A 6,349-nucleotide genomic window follows, 5' to 3' on the forward strand; every position below is an offset into this window, starting at 1 on the left:
CAAAAAAGAAAAAAAGAAAAATAGAAGAAAAAATTATTTTCTAGTCTCATTCATGAAAACAGATGCAAAAACCCTAAATGATATATTAGCAAACTAGATTAAGCAATGTACAAAAATATGACTCATAATTTGGGGTTTGGGCTTTTTCCCAAAATGCAAGTTTAATTCAAATTTACAAAATCTGTTAATGTAGTTGATATGGTTTGGCTCTGTGTCCCACCCAAATCTCACCTTGAATTGTAACTCCCATCATCCCCATGTGTTGAGGGCGGGACCAGGTGGAGGTAATTGAATCATAGGGGCAGTTTCCCCCATGCTGTTGTCGTAATAATGAGTGAGTCTCACCAGATCTGATGGTATTATAAGTGTCTGGCATTTCCCTGGCTTGCATTCATTCTCTCTCCTGCTGCCTTGTGAAGAGGTGCCTTCTGCCATGATTGTAAGTTTCCTGAGGCCTCCCCAGCCACACAGAACTGTGAATCAATTAAACCTTCTTTCTTTATAAATTACCCAGTCTTGGGTATTTCTTCATAGTAGCATGAGAACGGACTAATATATAGTTCACCACATCATCCAGTAAATAGTAGAAAAAATATATATGACCATTGCAACATATTCGAAAAAGGAATCAATAAAATTCAACAACCATTCCTGACAAAATTTATTAGCTACTAGGAGTAAGAAATAAGCCTCTTACCTGGATAAATGGTATCTATAGAAAACCTGGAACCATCATCATATTTAGTGAAGAAATATTGCAAGCATTCCTATTAAAATCAGGATTAAGACCATGAAGCCCTCTATCACCACTTCTATTGAATAACACATTGAAAATCTTAGCCAGAATAGCAAGAAGATGGAAAAATTAAATATATAAGCATTAAAAAAGAGAAAATAAAACTCTAGCATTAGCAATTGCTAAATTATCTACATAGCACAAAAACATTTTCAGACAAATTCTTAAAATTCAGATAATAAAGTAATTTTTAGATATATTAATATATAAAAGTCCATTGCAAATTTAGTTATTCATCCATAAGCAGTGGGAAAATTTTTATTTAAAAAAAAAATACTACTATGATAGCAACCAAAGGTATAAGGTAATGAGGAAAACAACCTACAAAAGACTTGTAAACCTTTAGGTAGACAAGTGGAAAAACTATTTAAAGGATACTTATTAAGAGCTAGCAGTGTGCCAGGCATTGTGCTAGGTAGTAGAAATACAAAGGGTGGTAAGACAGCGTGTTCCTTCTTTCCAAGGCTACCAGGCTGGCAGGAGACACTGGTGCCCAAGCAGATGATTGCCATACAGTCGGACAAATGCAGTGGAGGTGTATTTGGATACAGTAACAGGGATGAGTCACATTTGGGAGTGTCAATAAAAGGGCATACAAAGTTGGAAATATTTGTATTGACTCTTGAGGATGAGTAGGAATTTTCCAGGAGAGCAAGAAGGGAGAGGGAGTAAGCAATGCTCACCAAACAGAGGCAGCAGAATGAGGATAAGAAAACGTGTGAAACTCTCCAAGAACCCTATTCTCACAGCCATACGCACTCAACAAGGATATGCTGAAAATGCCATCAGTTGCCCCACCTCTGAATTCTTGGACTGTCCCATCCTGCGGCCTCCCATCATCTCTGTTAAACTATTTCCTGTCCTTGAAGGTCTAATTCAAATTGCTTTCCCTATTCCTCTACCCCAAAACACTGTAATCTATCTCCCCCTCTTTTCTGAGGATACTTTTCACCTCTAATTTTAATGGAATGCCAGCTACATTCTTCTGTTTACCAGACAGCATTTCAAATATTTCTATTACTTTTGCAAAACAGCAAGCTAATAATTGAGTGGGCACTCAGCAAATGTGTTTTAAATGGATTATCATTTAAACAGTTCATTTTAAGAGCTTCTATAGAGCTGTTCTTTGGAGCGGATTGTGATCTGAAGGAAATCTGCATTGTTTTTGGTTTTGTTTCATTACGTGATATCACAGTAAACGGCCTTTGTCTAACCCACTGGGAGACCAAAAGACAATACCTGTAAAACTTGGCCTCTGGATAAACTCCATCCTATGTACTTCAAAACAGCATGGATACTCTCCGCTCTCCCACCTCACTGTGCTCTCTAAACAAAATTCCCAGTGTAGAAATAAAAGCAAGTTATTCTGCTGGTTAAAATGCTAGTTTGCACACCTGCATATGTGCAACAAAGCAAGCTCATCTGGACATGCACAAAAATCAGTTTTGATATTTACTGTGGCTGTACTCTCTATATATCATTAAAAATTAATAATTTTGTACAATTCAGAATAAACAATGATGTTTTACTCCAGGTTCAGAGAAAGTATGAAGTAGGAGGAAGAGCACCAAGCTTGGAATTTCCAAAAAGATACTACTGTGGAACTTGACGAAATCTCCTAAACCTTTTCCTCATCTTCAAGGAGGTGATAATGTCACTTACCCAATATAGCTCATTTGGCTAACTGGACAATCAAATATGCCAGTGGCTATTTGAGTTTAAGAAGTGTAAAGCTCTGTTCCTGTGCCATGTGCTGTCGTTATTACTGAGACTAACTAGCAGAAACTGACACAACATTTCCCTTCTCGTGAGCTTGAATCCTTTGACGCTGTTATCTACTTAAGAATTAGCTCTGTGAGGCATGCCCAGAAAGTTCATTGAGAAAATCACTGGTTTTAGACAGCTAAGACTAATCCACGAGTGAAATTCATCATCTTCCTTCAGCATCTTTCAACAACATCCAAAAGTCTATGTTTTAAAAGATAACCACTGCCTTAAATAAATATAATTGTATTTGTATTGGTTACATTATCTGGTGGCACTGTTTTCAGTGTAACAAATCATCAAAATGCATCCTCTACGTATTTCCAGGGTCCAATTAAGTTGAAAGATTATCCAATTAAGTGGAAAGATTATCCAGTAGCTCTTGTTTTCCTCACTACTTAATAGTTTTCAAGAATTCCTTCTCAGCGTTACTGCTCTTTTTGAATTTGTCTAGCAGACTTTCTGCATTTTACAAAAAGAAGAAACCCACCCCCAACACACACACACACACATGCAAAAGAACCCCTCTTCAATCAACACATGTCTGACATAGGTGGAGTCTTTCTTTCAGGGCCTGTTAAATGTTTAGCTTTTGGAGATAGAATCATCCCCCATTATTCTATTCTATTCCTCCATCATTCATTTAGACAGTGAAATACTATGCTGCCTTTTAAAATGAGATTGAGGATGTATGTTTACTAAGGTGGAGATTCATTCTATGGTTAAAATTTAAATTTTTTGAACAGCATGCTATGAAGCAGTACTGTGGTGTGATCTCATTCTCGTAACAAGAAATGTGAGCTTGTGGTGTCACGTTGCTAAAAGTCTGGATGAAAGCAAACCTGGGTAATGATTAAGTGCAAAGATATTAGTGTCAGATTGACATGGATTCAAATCCATTCTCTTCCTGGCTAGATGACCTTGGACAGATTGTTTAATCTTTCTCAATTTCACTTTCTTCTTTAAAGAAAATAACAATGGAATTGGCTTCCTGAGGTTGCTGGGAGGATTCAATGGATAAAGTATCTTAAGCATTTAGCATAGTTCCTGCCCCACAGTGAGTGATCTGTAAACCATAGCCATTATTATTATGACCTATGAGATGATACAAAATGTCAATAGTTATTACCTCTGGGTATGGGCTTAAGAATGACTTTTTTCTGTGCTTCCTTGGGCTCCATTTCCACCTTCGTCAACCACTCTAATGTGTTAACATGTGCTTTTTTGTATATGTATATTGCAAAATAATTATTATTTTATACAATGTTTTGTAATTATGTGAAACTATCATACATCTCATTGATCTTACTTTTTTCATTAAGCACTATGTTTTGAAGATCCACAATTCACAATATGTTGCTGTGTGTACCTCTAATTCATTCTTTCTAAATGTTGCTTAGTACTCCAGAATGTGTGTCCTCAACATTTTCTCCATCTGCTTTCTCAGTTATCGGACTCACAGGTTGCCTCCAAGTCTCTAATGCTACAAGTAACATGTAATTAATATCCTCATGCACATCCCCTGAAGGATCCATACAATATTTTCTTTGAAGTACATACCTAGAGGTATAATTGCTGGGTTATAGAGTGTGCATTTTCTTAGTTGACTAAGTAGTGACAGATGCTTTCCAAAAAGGCTGCAGTAATGATGCAGTGACTCCATCAGCAACGATAAAATTCCTGTATGTCTATATGTGGGAATATTTCTGTCAACACTTGGTCTTATCCATCTTTCTAACTTCCGCCAGTCTAATAAGTAAAACATGAGACAACTTGTTGTTGTTTTAATTTACATTTCTCAGATAACTCAGGATTTGGGCATCATTTCTTTCATATGTTTAGTAGTAATTTGAGCTTCCTCTCCTGTAAATTGCCTGTTGGTATCCTCTGCCTATCTTCCTACTGAGGGTTGCTGCCTTTCTCTTGTTGATTTGCAGCAGTTACTTGTGTTATTCATTTGGCCCTTGTGGGTTTTAGACATTTCTAATACTTTTCCAGTGTTGACATGTGTGTAATAAATTTGCTCATGGTGTCTTCTTCAAACAGAAAGCCATAATGTTGATGTTCAAAGTCATCAACACTTTTATTTATGAGTATGCCTTTTGAACTTGTGTTTAAAAAGGTTTTCCTGCCCTAAGCTCAGTCATCAAGATATTCTCCTACATCATACTCCATTAACTGAATAGTTGTACCTTTTCCTTTTAGATCTTTAATTCAAGTAGGGGCCACATTCGTTTGTTATGTGAGGTAAGGATCTAGTTTACTCTGTGTATAGTGAGCCAATTTTCCCAAAGTAAGCTGATAGATACTGACTTATGATATTCTCTTTATCATACTTAAGTTTCCACCTATATACATGTGTTTGTGTCTGAGCTCTGTGTCCTATTTTATCGGTCTGTTTATCTAGGGTTTTTGGTTTCTTGTGTGTTTTGTTTTGTTTGCACCAATGTAGCACTGTTTTTGTTACTGTGACTTTTGTCACATGTTTTCATATCTAGTGGGACAAGACCATTCTCTACTTATGTTTTTTTGAGCTTGACTTCGCTGTTTATAAACTTTTATTCCTCCACATAAATTTTAGAGTAAGTTGTATTATATTGCTTAAAAATATATAAGTAGAATTTTTGATGGGACTGCATCAAATTTATAGATTAAATGGAGAATTTATGTTTTTCTAGTATAATATTGCCTCATCCAAAAGCTCAGGAATTTTCTTCACTTATTCAGATCATCTTTTCTGCAATAGCTTTTATATTATTTTATTAATATAATTAGCTCCTATATAGTTAATAGACTTATTAGTTGTGGGAATGATATATCATTATTTATTATGTTTTCTGATTTACTATTGCTAGCACTAAAAAAAATAAAAAGGATTGATGTATCCATTGATTTTAATCGTTCTCTTATTGGTTCTAACACTTTGCTTTTGAAATCTGTTGGATTTTTCTGGATAAATGATCATATCATATGCAAATGAAGAAAAATTTCTCTCTTACCTTCTGCATTAGTCAGCTCTCACTAAGTTATGCTGTGATAACAAATAACTCCCAAAACTCAGTGACTTACAATCACAAACATCTGTTTCTCACTTATGTAACATGTTGAGTATATATTGACTGCAGCTCCCTCTGTATATTTTCTTATTCTGGGATCTGAACAGAAGAAGCAGCCCCAGGAACACAGTATTCTCAGAGCAGAGGAAAAATGCAAAGAAACCAGCGGATCTACACAATGACTTTTAAAGCTTCTGCTCATAACTGTCAAATTCATTCATATTCATTGGCTGAAACAAATTCCATGGTTAAGTAAAATGACAATAGGGTAAAAAGTGTTCTCTTCTCAGAGGAAGGCTCTAGAAATCACATGGTAATGGGCAGGCAAGTGCAAAACTCTTGCAGGGAAGGTGGTAGTAGATAATTGGAAATAAGAATATAATCTACTACTCTTTCTAACCCTCATTCTTATTTATTTGTCTTTCCTTTAGCTTTAGCCAAGACCTCTAGTGGTAATAGTAAACATCTTTGTCTTAACTTTAGCATAGAGAAAATAAGTCTAAAGTTTCTCTATTAAGTATAAGAGTTACTATAAATTGTTAGTAGAAATCATTTTTACCAAGTTAAGGAAATTCCCTACTATTCCTAATTCCCTAAGAGTTTTGATCATAAATTTGTGTTGAACCTTATCAAATTTATATTTTGGAGGTTGATTGATATAATCATATACTATTATTCTCCATTAGTCTGTTAATACACTAACATACACAAATGAATTTTCTCTATTGAAGCA

At 35.3% G+C, this 6,349-nt stretch overlaps 1 pseudogene; it reads left to right on the plus strand.

The window, feature by feature from the left end:
• The first annotated feature begins 2,983 nt into the window (after nt 1-2,983).
• LOC119618489 (U7 small nuclear RNA) lies at nt 2,984-3,049 on the plus strand (annotated as a pseudogene).
• Nucleotides 3,050-6,349: the final 3,300 nt, after the last annotated feature.

This window comes from Chlorocebus sabaeus, chromosome 23 (genome assembly GCF_047675955.1).
Source record: "Chlorocebus sabaeus isolate Y175 chromosome 23, mChlSab1.0.hap1, whole genome shotgun sequence".
NCBI lineage: Eukaryota > Metazoa > Chordata > Mammalia > Primates > Cercopithecidae > Chlorocebus > Chlorocebus sabaeus.